We start from the raw sequence: 17,517 nt of genomic DNA on the forward strand, positions 1-17,517 counted from the left end.
GAAAACTCAGGTACAAAGAGAGAAAATGAATAAATATCTATCAATAATAACCTTAAATGTTAATGGATTAAATGCTCCAATCAAAAGATATTAGGTGGCTGAATGGATAAGAAAACATGACCCACACATATGCTGCTTATAAGAGACCTACCTCAGAACAAAAGACCTACACAGACTGAAAGTGAAGGGTGGGAAAAATATTACAAGAAAATGGATAGGAAAAAAATCTGGGGTAACAATACTTATATCAGACAAAATAGACTTCAAACCAAAAGCCATTAAAAAAGAGACACTGAAGGACAGTTCACAATACTCAAGGGAAGAATACATCAAGAAGACATAAACATTGTCAATATATATGCACTCAACATGGGAGCACCCAAATACATAAAGAAAATCTTGGAGGACTTCAAAAAAGATGTTGACAGCAATACAATTATAGTAGGGGATTTCAACACCCCACTGTAAAAAATAGATAGCTCTTCCTAACAAAATAACAACAAAGATATTATGGCATTGAAAAATGTTCTAGATCAAGTTAACTGGTATATATAGAGCCTTTTAATCCCAAAGAAGCAAAATACACATTCTTTTCAAATGAACATGAAACATTTTCAAATATAGAGCACATAAGAAGACACAAAACTAGTCTCATAGAATTCCAGAAAACTGACATCATAGCAAGCATTTTTCAAACCACAAGGGCTTGAATTTACAAAATAACCTCAAGGAAAAAATGAAAAAACACTCAAATTCAGGGAGATTGAATATCATACTATTAAACAATGAATGGTTTAATAATGAGAACAAAGATGAAATCAAAATACTTCTGGAAACAAAGAGAAATGCACAAACAACACTCCAAAACTAATGGGACACCACAAAGGTAGTCCTAAAAGGGAAGTTCATAGTGATATAGGCCTACCTAAAAAAGGTGGAAACATGTGAAATACACAATGTAACCCTATATCTTCAAGAACTGGAGGAACAACAACAAACAAAGCACAGAGTGAGTAGAAGGAAGAAAATAACAAAGATCACACCAGAATTAAATGACATAGAGACTGAAAGAACAATCCAAAGGATCAATAAATCCAGGAGCTGGCTCTTTGAAAAGACAAACAAAGCCAATGAGCCTTTAACTAGACTCACCAAGAAAAAAGGAGAGATGATCCAAATAAACAAAATCAGAAATGAAAGAGTAGAAGGTGCAAGATGGCGTTGAGGTAGGTGGTAGTGGAGCCCAGGCCTCTCTGTGCCCAGCTGGAACACCTATCTGATCTTCTGAAGAACAGAGTCAACAGCAAATTGATTCTGAATTTATATGAAGTTTAGAGGCCAAAAACTGTAGAGGACATTGATAAATAGACAGTGAGGAGATTGCACTGGGATGGTAAGATCCCTGGGATCTGCGCAGGAACCTAGTCCACTATGGCCCCTGTCTGGCTCTTGCCACAGGATAAGGCGAGGAGAGTTAGAGCACCAGCTTTCTATCCTAACAGAGGAGGGAGAGCAGCTTAGCACCAGGAGAGACCTGAATGATGGAAGTCACTGGGGGGAATAGAGTCAAAGTGGGAGACACACAGAGGTGTTGTACATCTGCTGGGACTGTGGACACTGGCACTAGAGAAATTGGGGTGCTGGGCAGTATCTGGAGAAGGGAGGAGTTGGACTGTATCTGACCCTGACTTGGATAGTTTCCAGACTGGTTAGAAAGTTGGGCTGTGCGAAAAGTCCTGTGCATGTTAAGAATGCAGGGATCTCCTTTGTAAAGAACTCTCAAGCAGTGGCTGGCTCCCTCTGAGGGTGATTTGAGCTGTGTACACCCAGAGGCTGAGTGGCTAAGTGGAACCACACACTCAAATTCGACTCATGCACATCCAGAGACTGGCAGTTCACAGAGGATCTTGGATGGAGGCTGGGAAATTGTGAGTATTGTGGCCCAGATCTGGTACCCATGTTCTTAAAACCATAGGAAGGGAGAAAAGTGAAGTTCAGCACCCTCTTCCTGTGGCATCCAGGCAGACAAACAGAACTCTGAACAGGTTTAAAGTCAGCAGTAGGCTTATTTTTTCTTTCCTCTCTCTTTTTTTCTCTTCCCCCAAGTGAGATAATAAGACATGGAGTTGTGAAAGATCCAGAGACACATCTAAAGCGGGGGAGCACAAGGCTCCCCAAAATTGAGAAAATGAGACAAATGTCACTTTGCTATCCCATAGAGCTGGCATTTTATTATTTATGTGTATTATTATGATTTTTAATTATTTTTACTTCTTTTATTAGTACTTTTAAAAATTTCTTTATGTTTAGCATTCCTAATTTTCTTTCCCTGTTTAATTGCATTGTTTGATTGGTTTTCCTTACTCTCTCTTTATTGTATTTTAATTCTCCTTCTTTTACTTTATTCATATTCCAATAACACACTACTGTTGACTGTGTACTTTCTATTCTGGTTATCCAAATCAAATATTTCTTGTTCTATTATTGTTGTTCCAGTACTATTGTAAATAATTGTTGTTCCATACAGTTGTACATACTAAACAGCAACCCTCCCTGATCTTAGCCAACTTCACTTTATTCCTGAGTTTTATTATTGTTGTGGTTAACTCTATTTTCTCTACATTATGCCTACTTTCTATCCTTTACTCTCAGTATATCTCATCATCTAACCTTGCACAAGCACTCTGTTTTCTGGATTCAGCTCACAATCACCCTCTCCTTTAACAAAAGTCTTATCTCTCTTTTACCTTTTATAAAAAGGGGCTAGCTGGTGAAATACCACAGTTAATGCTATACTTGTCCAAATAACCACCTGTCTCTTCTCTACTTGCTCACACTTTAAATTACATAAAATACTCTCCCACTGTCTTAACCCATTTTGCCTATGCCCTGCCATTGATTACATACAAAAATAGGTGGGAGCAGGAAACATCAGTATACTGATGGAAGAGAGAAACCACTAACAAAAGAACATCCAAAAGATAAAGGCCCAAGTACAACAAGAGAGCCCATAGAAAGAGAAGAGAGGGCAAACCTTGAGCATCCAGACAAGCAGACCAAAGGGACCACACCACTGAACCCTATAGAATTCTTACAATAAAAATTCACCCTACAAAGAAAGCTAGACAAGCAAAACAACAGGAGGTGCAGAAATAAAAAAAAGAGTTACCTAAAATGGGGAGACACACACAAGAAGAACATACAATCAAAGGAATGGGAGACTCCCACTAAAAGAGCTAAATGAAATGGAGGTAAGCAAACTATCAGATATAAAATTCAAAGTAATGGTTATAAAGAGGCTCAAGGAACTCACAGTAAGCTACAAGGAACTAAGTGAAAACTAAAACTGTATGAAAAAGGACATAGAAACTATAAACAAAAACCACTAAAACACACTAGAAGGAATTACAAGTGGGCTGGATAAAGCAGAGGACTGAATTAGTGAACTGGAGGGCATGGTAGAAAAAAAACACCTGGAAATAGAAAGAAAAAGAAGAGAGATTCAAAGGAATGAAGGGGTGGTAAGAGAACTGCAGGGTAACATGAAACATAACAATATCCATATAATAAGATACCAGAAAGAGAAGAAGAGCAAGGAATAAAATACCTGTTTGAGAAAGTGATGATGAGAGTGCTCTGGGAAGATGGCTACAGAGTAGGACAGAGAGGATTCCATTTCCTGTACACATGGGAGAAAATCCTGGCAGATCTATGAAGGAGCAGTGCAAACAGTCAACAGTTCCCCAGCATTTATCAAAATAAGAGGCCAGAGATTGTGACGGACACTGTAGGACCAGACAGCTGCAGCCTGGCAGTGATCCAGAGGATGGGCGGAAGCACTTGAGATTCCCCACAGAACTGGGAAGGACCGTGCCATATCCTGCAGGACCCAGGCAGCCTGGCTGGCATGCGCACACTTGCACCCCAGCCCACAGAGAGGACCCCCAGGGAAAGTGCGCTGAAAAGAACCTAGAACACCTTCATGGAGTGCTGGGGAGAGGTGTTGGGATAGCTCTTAGGAGAGTACTCTCAGAAAGCCCACACCAATCAACCCTCATCCGGCTGCAACCACAAAAACCGGTTTGGACATTTTGAAACCAACAAGGGATGGTTTTTTTGGTGTTTTTAGCTTTTTTTTTTTTTTTTTTTTTAGTAAGCTTATATCCTTTTAATTTTATTATTGTTTATCTTTCAATACTTTTCCTCTTCTTTCTTTTATCCTGTTTTAGTCCTTCTTCCTTTCTTTCCAAACATATTTTTTTCCTCGCTTCTCCTGCCTTTTTTATAAATTTGTTGTTTTGTTTTCTTGTACCCACAAGAAACACAAACAACTCGGAAATGTGAAAACACCAGAGTGGGACCCAAAGAGGGGGCATCCCAACGGTAGGGACAGAGAGACAGATTTCACTTTGCTATAGCAGAGAAGCCACAAGTTGCTGCATATTTGTATTATTTTTTCATTTTTCTCACTTCTTTTATATTTTAATAGTATCTTTGTATTCCTCCTCTTTCTGTATATGCTTCTTAGCCTGGGCTGGTTATATTGTATCATTTGACAAGTTTCCCCTATTCTCTCCTCCACAGTATTGCTAATTTTCTATACTTCACACCATTGTTTTCCTTTAGCAAGGAATTGCCAATGATATCATTTGCCAATGATACCTCAGACAAAGGTTTAATCTCCAAAATAGCACACTAGCCAAATCTCCTTTAGCACACTAGCCAAAATTCTGTACCCCCTATTCAGACAGATCACATAGAGTCTGTCATATGATGGTGGCTCTAATATTATTGTAAAAATAACTGTTCATACAACTGTAAATACTTCACAACACATCTCCCAGATTTTAGCCCACTTTATGGATTCCTGAATTCTATTACTGTAGTGATTAACTCTATTTGCTCACACACTACACCTATTTACTATTCTTTATTCTCACCTTACCTCAAAATCTGATCACTCCCAACCTCACTGCTTTCTAGATCCAACTCAAAACCTTCTCTCCACAAAAAGAAGACTTATCTTTTGTCCATCTTTTCTTAAAAGTGGCAAGTTGGGTTGAAGATCATGGTTAACACTATATATAGCCTAAAGATCTCCTATCTCTTTTATACTGGCTGTGACTATAAATATCATAAAATACTCTCCCACTGTCATAAACCATTTTGCCTCCCACTCCAACTGATCACACAAAAAAGGAGTAGGTTAAAGTGAAGAATATCAGGATAACCGAAGAAGACTGCAACACTGAATTTCACAGGCATTCCACAACAGAAGTTCACACCATAAACAAAGAAAGTCAGAACAGATTAATTTAAGAAGCTGAGACTAACAAGAAGAGACTCATAAAAAATGGGAAGACAAAGAAACAATGCCCAAATGAAAGGAAAGAAGGAAGCCTCAGAAAGAATGTTAGATGAAAGAGAGGCAAGTCAGCTATCAGATATTGAACTCAAAGCACTGGTTATCAGGAAATTCAAAGAGCTCACAATGAGCTACCAGAAACTACGGAGGAGCTCCAATGAACTCACTGAAAACTATATCAACGCACAAAAGAAAATAGAAATTATAAGCAAGGGCAAAGAGGAAATGAACAATACAATTTCTGAACTGAAGAACACAGTAGAAGGAATGAAAAACAGGATCGATGAGGCAGAAGATCGGGTCAGTGAGTTGGAGGACACAGTAGAATGAATCTCTCAGAAATAGCAAGAAAAGGAAAAGAGACTCAGAAAGAATGAAGAGGGATTAAGAGAAATGCAAGACAACATGAAACATAATAATATCTGAATAAAAGGAATACCAGAAGGAGAGGAAGAAGAACAAGGGATAGAAAACCTATTTGAATGAGTAATTATGGAAAAATTTTCTAATTTGATGAGAAAAAAGTCACATGAATCAAGGAAACACAGAGAGTCCCAATCAGGTGGAACCCAAAGAGGCCCACTTCAAGACACATCATCATTAAAATGGCAAAATTCCAAGACAAAAGAAGAATCTTAAAGGCAGCAAGGGAGAAAAAGGAAGTAACATACAAGGGAGCCCCAATAAGATTAGCTACTGACTTCTCAATGGAAACACTCCAAGCAAGAAGAGAATGGCAAGACATATCTCAAGTAATGAGAACCAGAGGCCTACAACCAAGGCTACTTTACCCAGCAAGAGTCTCAATCAAGACAGAGGCCAAATAAAGAACTTCCAAGATGAAAGAAGTCTAAAAGAATATGCCTCCACCAAACCAGCTCTACAAGAAATACTAAAGGACTGCTTTAAGGAAAGGAAAAAAAAAAGAGAGAGACAGAGAGGAACTCAGATACAAAAAGGGCAATGAATAAATACCTATCAATAATAACCTTAAACGTAAATGGGCTAAATGCTCCAATCAAAAGATATAGAATAGCTGAATGGATAAGAAAGCATGACTCACACATATGCTGCCTACAGGAGACCCACCTCAGGACAAAAGACCTACACAGACTAAAAGTGAAAGGATGGAAACAAATTTTCCAAGCAAACAGACAAGAAAAAAAGCCGGGGTAGCAACTCTCATATCAGACAAAATAGACTTCAAAAAAGGGCCATAAAGAGAGAGCCAGAAGGTCACTTCATAATATTCAAGAAAAGAATCCACCAAGAAGACATTAACATTGTAAATATATATGCACACAACATAGGAGCACTCGAATGTATAAGGAAAATCTTAGAGGACTTCAAGAAAGATATTGACAGCAACACAATTACAGTACAGGATTTTAACACCCCACTGTCAAAAATGGACATATTTTCCAAACAAAATATCAACAAAGATATTGCAAAAATAAACAACACCCTAGATAAAATAGACTTAACGGATATATATAGAAACCTTCATCCCAAAGAAGCTAAATACACATTCCTTTCAAATGCCCATGAAACATTTTCAAAGATACAGCACATGAGAGGACACAAAACAAGTCTCAACAAATTCAAGAAAATTGAAATCATACCAAGCATTTTCTCTGACCACAAGGGACTTAAATTAGAAGCCAACCCCACAGGAAAAAACCCAAAACACACAAAATCATGGTGACTGAATGGTATGCTATTAAACAACGAATGGGTCAAGATTGAAATTAAGGAAGAAATCAAAAAGTTTCTGGAAACAAATGAAAATGAACTCACAACCCAAAACTTATGGAACACAGCGAAGGCAGTCCTGAGAGGGAAGTTCATAGCAATACAGGCTTACATAAAAAAGATAGAAACATTTCAAAGAAACAACCTAACTCTATGCCTGCAAGAAGTTGAAGAACAACAACAAAGACAGTCCAGAGTAAGTAGAAGGAAGAAGAAATAACCAAGATCAGAGCAGAATTAAAGGACATAGAGACTACAAGCACAATTCTAAGGATCAATGAATCCAAGAGTTTGTTTTTTGAAAAGATAAACAAAATAGACAAGCCTTTAAGTAGGCTCATTAAGAAAAGAAGAGAGAGGACCCAAATAAACACAATAAGAAATGAAAGAGGAAAGATTACAACTGATACCACAGAAATAGAAGGGATTGTAAGGAATTACTATGCAGAGCTATATGCCAAGAAATTTGAAAACCTAGGTAAAATGGACAAATTGCTAGAAAAATATAATATTCCAAAATTCAATGAAGAAGAAGTAGAAAGCTGGAGCACACCAATAACAGTAGATGAAATTGAAGCAGTAATCAAAAAAACTCCCATCACACAAAAGCCCTGGATCAGATGGTTTCACAGGAGAAATCTGCAAGCATGTAAGGAAGAGCTAACCCATATTCTTCACAGACTATTCCAAAAAATCCAAAAGGATGGGAAACTCCCAAACTCTTTTTATGAAGCGAGCATTATTCTAATTCCAAAACCAGATAGAGACACAACAAAGAAAGAAAACTTTAGGCCAATATCACTGATGAACATAGATGCTAAAATCCTCAACAAAATATTGGCAAATCGCATCCAACAATACATCAAAAAGATCATACACCATGACCAAGTGGGATTCATCCCAGGGATGCAAGGATGGTTCAATATCCGCAAATCAGTAAATGTAATACACCACATAAACAAAAGCAAGGACAAAAACCACATGGTCATATCAATAGACGCGGAAAAAGCTTTTGATAAGGTACAACACCCATTTATGATAAAGGTACTCAGCAAAGTGGGAATAGAGGGAGCATTCCTCAATATAATAAAGGCCATATATGAAAGACCTACAGCCAACATCATACTGAATGGGCAAAAACTGAAAGCTTTTCCACTAAGATCAGGAACAAGACAAGGTTGTCCACTTTCACCACTTCTATTTAATATAGTATTGGAAGTTCTAGCCACAGCAATCAGACAAGAAAAGGAAATAAAAGGCATCCAAATCGGAAAGGAGGAAACAAAACTGTCACTGTTTGCAGATGACATGATAGTGTACATGGAAAATCCTATAGACTCTACCAAAAAACTGCTGGAACTAATAAATGAATTTGGCAAAACAGCGGGATACAAAGTCAATATCCAGAAATCAAAGGCATTTCTGTATACTAACAATGAATCAGCAGAAGCAGAAATCAAGAAAAAAATCCCATTCGATATAGCAAAAAGAAAAATAAAATATCTGGGAATAAATCTAACCAAGGAGGTTAAAGACCTGTATGCAGAAAATTACACAACACTGAAGACAGAAATCAAGGAAGACACAAACAAATGGAGACGTATACCGTGTTCATGGATTGGAAGAATTAACATCATCAAAATGTCCATACTACCCAAAGCAATTTACAGATTCAATGCAATACCTATTAAAGTACCAATGGCATATTTCACAGACATAGAACAAACACTTCAAAAATTTATATGGAACCATAAAAGACCCCGAATAGCAGCTGCAATGTTAAGAAAGAAGAACAAAGTAGGAGGGATCACAATACCTGATATCAAACTGTATTACAAGGCCACTGTAATCAAAACAGCCTGGTACTGGCATAAAAACAGGCACATAGACCAATGGAACAGAATAGAGAGCCCAGAAATAAACCCAAATCTCTACAGTCAATTAATATTCGACAAAGGGGGCAGTATCATAAAATGGGGTAAAGATAGCCTCTTCAACAAATGGTGTTGGGAGAACTGGACAGCTACATGCAAAAAAATGAAACTCGAGCACCAACTTACATCATACACCAAAATAAATTCAAGGTGGATAAAAGACTTAAATATAAGCCATGACACCATTAAAGTCCTAGAGGAGAACATTGGCAGGAAAATCTCAGATATTTCACGCAGCAACATTTTTACTGATATGTCCCCTAGAGCAAGGACTATAAAGGAAAGAATAAACAAATGGGATCTCATCAAAATAAAAAGCTTCTGCGCAGCTAAAGAAAACAGCATTAAAATAAAAAGACAACCAACTGTATGGGAAAACATATTTGCCAATGATACCTCAGACAAAGGTTTAATCTCCAAAATATACAAAGAACTCACACGACTTCACTCTAAGAAGACAACTAACCCAATTAAAAAATGGGGAAAGGACTTGAACAGACACTTCTGCAAGGAGGACATACAGAGGATCCAGAGACACATGAAAAGATGCTCAATATCACTAGCTATCAGAGAGATGCAAATTAAAACTACAATGAGATACCACTTTACACCGGTGAGAATGGCTATCATAAACAAAGCAATAAACAACAAATGTTGGAGAGGGTGTGGGGAAAAGGGGACTCTGGTCCACTGTTGGTGGGATTGCAGACTGGTACAACCATTATGGAAAACAGTATGGAATTTTCTCAGAAAACTAAAATTGGACTTGCCTTTTGACCCAGCAATTCCACTGCTGGGATTGTATCCTAAGAACCCTAAAACACCAATCCCAAAGAACCTATGCACCCCAATGTTCATAGCAGCACAATTTACAATAGCCAAGAGTTGGAAGCAACCTAGGTGCCCGTCAGTAAATGAATGGATCAAAAACCTATGGTACATATACACAATGGGATTTTATGCTGCAGAAAGAAAGAAGGAGCTCCTACCTTTTGCAACAACATGGATGGAACTGGAAAACATTATGCTGAGTGAAATAAGCCAGGTGTTGAAGGACAAATACCATATGATCTCACCTCTAACAGGAAGCTAAACAACAAAACAAACAAGCAAGCAAAATATAACCAAAGACACTGAAACAGAGAACAGGCTGACAGTGACCAGAGGGGAGAGGGGAGGGAATTTCAGGGGAAATAAGGGAGGAATTTAGAGGAAACTATATAAAGGATACATGGACAACAACTGAGAAGGGTGGAAATGGGAGGGAGAGGGGAGGATGGGAGTGGAATGGGATGGGAGTAATAGACAGAAAACTGTACTTGAAAAATAATTAAATAAAAAAAGGAAGAAAAAAATAAAATAAAAATAATTAAATAAAAATCTTTTTTGAAAAAAAAGAAAACCTAGGTAAAATGGACAAATTGCTAGAAAAATATAATATTCCAAAACTCAATGAAGAAGAAGTAGAAAGCCTGAGCACACCAATAACAGTAGATGAAATTGAAGCAGTAATCAAAAAAACTCCCATCACACAAAAGCCCTGGATCAGATGGTTTCACAGGAGAATTTTGCAAGCATTTAAGGAAGAGCTAACCCATATTCTTCACAGACTATTCCAAAAAATCCAAAAGGATGGGAAACTCCCAAACTCTTTTTATGAATCCAGCATCATCCTAATTCCAAAACCAGATAGAAACACAACAAAGAAAGAAAACTTCAAGCGAATATTGCTGATGAACATAGATGCTAAAATCCTCAACAAAATATTGGCAAACTGCATCCAACAATACATTAAAAAGATCATACACCACGACCAGGAAGGATTCATGCCAGTGATGCAAGGATGGTTCAATATTTGCAAATCAGTAAATGTAATATATCACATAAACAAAAGCAAAGGCAAAAAAAACACATGATCATATCAATAGATGCGGAAAAAGCTTTTGATAAGGTACAACACCCATTTATAATAAAGGCACTCAGCAAAGTGGGAATAGAGGGAACATTCCTCAATATAATAAAGGGCACCTATGAAAGACCTACAGCCAACATCATACTGAATGGGAAAAAAGTAAAAGTTTTTCCATTAAGGTCAGGAAAAAGACAAGGTTGTCCACTTTCATCACTTCTGTTTAATATAGTATTGGAAGTTTTATACTCAGTGATCTGGCAAGAAAAGGAAATAAAAGGCATCCAATTCAGAAAGGAGGAAACAAACCTGTCATTGTTTACAGATGAGATGGTAGTGTATGTGGAAAATCCTATAGCCTCTTCCAAAAAACTGCTCGAACTAGTAAGTGAATTTGGCAAAACAGAGGGTTACACAGTCAATATCCAGAAATCAAAGGCATTTTTGTATACCAACCATGAAATTCCAGAAGCAGAAATCAAGAAAGAAATCCCATTTGATATAGCAAAAACAAAAATAATGTATCTGGGAGTAAGCCTAGCCAAGGAGGTAAAGGACCTGTATGCTGAAAACCAGACAACATTGAAGAAAGAAATCAAGGAAGACATAAACAAATGGAAACATATACCGTGTCCATGGATTGGAAGAATTAACATCATCAAAATGTCCATACTACCCAAGCAATTTACAGATTTAATGCAGTACCTATTAAAGTACCAATGGCATATTTCACAGACATAGAACAAACACTTCTAAAAGTTATATGGAACCATAAAAGATCCCGAATAGCAGCTGCAATCTTGAGAAAGCAGGACAAAGTAGGAGGGATCACAGTACCTGATATCAAACTGTATTACAAGGCCACTGTAATCAAAACAGCCTGGTAGTGGCATAAAAACAGGCACATAGACCAATAGAACAGAACAAAGAGCCCAGAAATAAACCCAACTCTCTATTGTCAATTAATATTCGACAAAAGGGGCAGTAACATAAAATGGAGTAAAGATAGCCTCTTCAACAAATGGTGTTACGAGAACTGGACAACTACGTGCAAAAAAATGAAACTTGAGCACCAATTTACATCATACAGCAAAGGAAATTCAAGGTGGATAAAATACTTAAATATAAGCCGTGACACCATTAATGTCCTAGAGGAGAACATTGGCAGGAAAATCTCAGATATTTCATGCAGCAACATTTTTACTGATATGTCCCCTAGAGCAAGGAATATAAATGAAAGAATAAACAAATGGGATCTCATCAAAATAAAAAGCTTCTGTGTGGCTAAAGAAAACAGCATTACAATAAAAAGACAACCAACTGTATGGGAAAACATATTTGCCAATGATACATCAGACAAAGGTTTAATCTCCAAAATATACAAAGAACTCACACGACTTCACTCTAAGAAGACAACTAACCCAATTACAAAATGGGCAAATGACTTGAAGAGACACTTCTCCAAGGAGGACATACAGAGGATCCAGAGACCCATGAAAAGATGCTTGATATCACTAGCTATCAGAGAGATGCAAATTAAAACTACAATGAGATATCACTTTACACCGGTGAGAATGGCTATCATAAACAAAGCAATAAACAACAAATGTTGGAGAGGTTGTGGGGAGAAGGGGACTGTACTCCACTGTTGGTGGGATTGCAGACTGGTACAACCATTATGGATAACAGTGTGGAATTTTTTCAGAAAAGTAAAAAGGGATATGCTTTTGAGCCAGCAATTCCACTGCTCGGATTGTATCCTAAGAACCCTAAAACACCAATCCGAAAGAACCTACGCACCCCAATGTTCATAGCAGCACAATTTACAATAGCCAAGAGTTGGAAGCAACCTAGGTGCCCGTCAGTAAATGAATGGATCAAAAACTATGGTACATACACACAATGGAATTCTATGCTGTAGAAAGAAAGAAGGAGCTCATACCTTTTGCAACAGCCTGGATGGAACTGGAAAACATTATGCTGAGTGAAATAAGCCATGTGTTGAAAGACAAATACCATATGTTTAACAGGAAGCTAAACAACAAAACAAACAAGGAAACAAAATATAACCAAAGACTCTGAAATAGAGAACAGGGGGACAGCGACCAGAGGGGAGAGGGGAGGGAATTTCAGGGGAAAAAGGGCATGGATTTAGAGGAACAAGGATAAAGGATACATAGAAAACAACTAAGAAGGGCGGAAATTGGAGGAAGGGGGGGAGGAACACGGGAGGCTGGTTCAAATGGGAGTAAAAGACAGAAAACTGTACTTGAAAAATAATTAAATAAATTTAAGAAATTTATTGTGTTTAGTGATCCCCCCAATAAGACTATTACCCACATATACCATACAAAGGTACTACAATATTATTGACTATATTTCTTATCATGTACTTTATAACCCCATGACTATTTTGTAACTACCTATTTGTATCTTTTTTTCACTTTTTGTGCATTTATTTTTATTTTTTAAATATATTTTATTGATTATGCTATTACAGTTGTCACATCACCACCTTCACTCCCCTATGCCCTTAACACAACCTCCTACCCACATTCCCGCACTTTAGTTCATGTCCATGGGTCGTACATATGAGTTCTTTGGCTTCTACATTTCCTATAGTATTATTACCCTCCCCCTTCTATTTTCCACTACCATCTATGCTACTTATTCTCTGTACCTTTTTTCTCTCTCACCCCATCTCACTACCCTGTTGATAATCCTCCATGTGTTCTCCATTTCTGTGTTTCTGTTCTTGTTCTAGTTGTTTGCTTAGTTTGCTTTTGTTTTAGGTGTGGTTGTTAATGATTGGGACTTTGCTGACATTTTACTGTTCATATTTCTTATCTTCTTTTTCTTAGATAAATCCCTTTAACATTTTATATAATAAGGGCTTGGTGATGATGAACTCCTTTAACTTTACCTTATCTGAGAATCACTTTATCTGCCCTTCCATTCTAAATGAAAGCTTTTCTGTATAGAACGATCTTGGACTTAGGTCCTTGCCTTTCATGTCTTGGAATACTTTTCCCCAGCCCTTTCTTGCCTCTAAAATCTCTTTTGAGAAGTCAGCTGAGTTCTCCTTTGTATATAACTGTCTTATTTTCTCTCGCTGCTTCTAGGATTCTCTCCTTCATTTGAATGTTGGGTAATGTGATTATGATGTGCCTTGGTGTGTTCCTCCCTGGGTCTATCTTGTTTGGAACTCTTGAGCTTACTGGACTTCCTGGAGGTCTATTTTCTTTGCCAAATTGGGGAAGTTCTCCTTTATTATTTGTTCAATAAGTTTTCCATTTGTTGCTCTTTCTCTCCTCCTTCTGGTACCCCTATAATTCAGATGTTGGAATGTTTAAAGATATTCTAGATGATCTTAAGCCTCTCCTCATTTTTTAAAAATTCTGTTTCTTCATTCTTTTCTGGTTGGTTGTTCTTTCTTCCTTCTGGTCCACACCATTGATTTGAGTCTTAGTTTCCTTCCCATCACTATTGGTTCCTTGTACATTATTTTACTTAGCATAGCCTTAATTTGTTCATCTAATTTGCCACCAAATTCAACCAATTCTGTGAGCATCCTGATAACCAGTGTTTTGAAGTGTGCATCTGATAGGTTGGCTATCTCTTTGTCACTTAGTTGTATTTTTTCTGGAGCTTTGATCTGTTCTTTTATTTGGTCCATTTTTTTTTTTTGGTTTGTATTCACCTGTTATGAAGTGAGGGGTGGAGCCTTAGTTTTCAAATGGTCCTGACAACCCAAGTTGCTGTGTTGTGATGCATTATGTGGGGAAGAGGTCCAAGAGGTAACAATGGCAGTTGCTCTGCTCTCTGCCTGATTTTAGTCACTTCCTCTGCTTCCCACTGCAAATTGGGCCCTTCTGGTACTGATTTCCATGTGGGTGGATTTGTGTATGTTCTAGGACCCAGTGGGTCTCTCCAGTGAATTCTCTTGTGAGGCTGAAAGTTTCCTCTGCTGCCTCAACCCCCATAGGTGTTTTCAATCAGTGGTTTGAGGCTTTATTTCTCTGCACCGGGGCCCTGGGTTGTGCAGTCTATCTCAATCCCCAGTAGTTTCTCCTGGCTTATCTGCGTGTTAATGTGGGACCACCCAGTCCATAAGGTGCCTCCTTTCCATGTCTGCCCACTGCTGCCTTCTGGCCAGCTGCAGCCTTGCATGACCCACTGCACAATCCACCACCTCACTGGGTCTGTCAGCCATCACCTTGCCCAGCCCCATCTTGGTTCTCCAAACACTGCCTTGCTGCAAGTTCTCTCTGCCTGGCTACCTGTCTCTGCACCCCCCCCCCTTCTGGTCTGGATGAATGTGTCTTCTTTAACTCCTTGGTTTTCGGACTTACATACAGTTGGATTTTCTGTCAGTTCTATTTTTTTTTAAATGTTTGCTGTCCTTCTTCTAGTTGTGCAAGGAGGCACAATGTGTCTATCTGTGACTCCATCTTGGTCAGAAGTCCCCGATTTGTATGTCTTAATACCTTCACTTTTTTACCCAGCCCACCAAACCCCCTCCCATCTATCAAACCATCAATTTGTTCTCTGTATCTATGAGTCTATATTAATTTTATTTGTTTTGTTCTTTAGATTCTACATAGAATTGAAACCATATGGTATTTGCCTTTCTCTGCCTGACATTTCACTGAGCATAATGCCCTCTACATCCACCCATGTTGTCATAAAAGGTAAGATTTCAGTTTTATGACTAATATTTTATTGTAAATATGTTACACTTCTTTACCCAATTTTCTGTTGATGGACACTAAGGTTATTACTATATCTTAACTCTTATAAAAATTCTGCAATGAACATAATGGTGAAATATAGTTTTGAATAAATGTCTTGGATTTCTTTGGATAAAAACACAAGTATGAAATTGCAGACCCATAATTATTGTATTTTTAATTTGTGAGAAATCTCTGCACTGTTTTCATAATGGCTGAACAAATTTGCAATCCCACCAATAAGGTATGAGAGTTCCCTTTTCTCTGCTTCCTCAATAACAGTTGTTAAGTTATCTATAGTAGTCATTCTGACAGGTGTAAGGTGACAGCTCATGGTGGATTTTAATTTTTATGGGCTGAATTATTGCCTTTTTCTTTTATTTATTGTTTTTATTTTTATTGTTTCATTGTTGTTTATGTTCAGCATTTACCCCCAACCACACTCCCCCACCCCAGCCATCCCCACCTCCCTCCCTGATTTCCACCCACCTCGGTTTTGTCCATGAATCCTTTATAGTTATTCCTGAAAACCCTTCCCCACTTTTCCTCCATTATCTCCTCTCATCTCCTTTCTGGTTACTGTCAGATTATTCTGAATTTCAATTGCTGTGGTTAAGTTTTGCTTGCTTGTTTGTTTTGTTGATTAGGTTCCACTTATAGGTAATTGTAATTAGGTTCCATCATATGGTAATTGCCTTTCACAGCCTGGATTATTTCACTTAGCATAATGCTCTCCAGTTCCATCCAAGCTATCCCAAAGGGTCAGAGCTCCCTTTTTCTACTGCATAGTATTTTGCTGTGTAGATGTATCATTATTTTTTGATCCATTCATTTACTGACGGGCACTTAGGTTGCTTCCAGCATTTGGCTATTGTAAATTGTTCTGCTATGAATAGTGGAGTGCCTAGGTTCTTATGGTTTGGTGTATCAGGGTTCTTAGGATATAATCCCAGCAGTGGAATTGCCAGGTCAAAAGGCTGTTCCATTTTTAATTTTCTGAGGAAATTCCATACTGTTTTCCTCAGTGGTTGCACCATTCTGTATTCCCACCAACAGTGCACTAGAGTCCCCTTTTCTCCATATCCTCTCCAATATTGTTGTTTGTTGCCTTGTTTTCAATGGCTATTTTCACTGGTATGAATGGTATCTCATTGTGGTTTTAATGTGCATCTCTCTGATGGCTAGTGGTGCTGAGCATCTTTTCATCTATCTCTGGGTCCTCTGTATATCCTCCTTGGAGAAATGTCTTTTCAAGACTTTTGCCCATTTTTTTAATTGTTTTTTTTTTTTCCTGGAGAGGAGTCACCTAAGCTGTTATATATTTTGAAGACCAAACCCTTGTCTGAGAGATAATTGGAAAATATGTTTCCACATATGCTAGGTGCATATGTTTAATTCTGTTTTCTTTACCCATGAAGAAGCTTTTTAATTTGATGAATTCCCATTTGTTTATTCTTTCTTTATGTCCCTTAGTTTAGGGGATCTATCAGTGAAGCTATTGCTGTGTGCAATGTCTGAGATTTTCCTGATGATGTTTTCCTCTAGGACTTTTATGGTGTCACAAGTTATATTTAAGTCTTTTATCCACCTTGAATTTTTTTGTGTATTATGTAAGTTGGTGATCAAGTTCATTTTTCTGCCTGTAGCTGTCTAACTCTCACAATACCATTTGTTGAAGAGACTATTTTTACTCCATGCTTCTTTTCTGGACTTCATCAAATATTAATTGACTGAAGAGACTTGGATTTTTTCTGGGCTCTCTGTTTTATTCCATTGGTCTATGTGTTTGTTCTTATGCCAGTACCAAGCTGTTTTGATTACAGTGGA

The sequence above is a fragment of the Sturnira hondurensis genome, unplaced genomic scaffold, assembly GCF_014824575.4.
Source record: "Sturnira hondurensis isolate 20B ecotype Veracruz unplaced genomic scaffold, ASM1482457v3 Scaffold0011299, whole genome shotgun sequence".
Taxonomy (NCBI): domain Eukaryota; kingdom Metazoa; phylum Chordata; class Mammalia; order Chiroptera; family Phyllostomidae; genus Sturnira; species Sturnira hondurensis.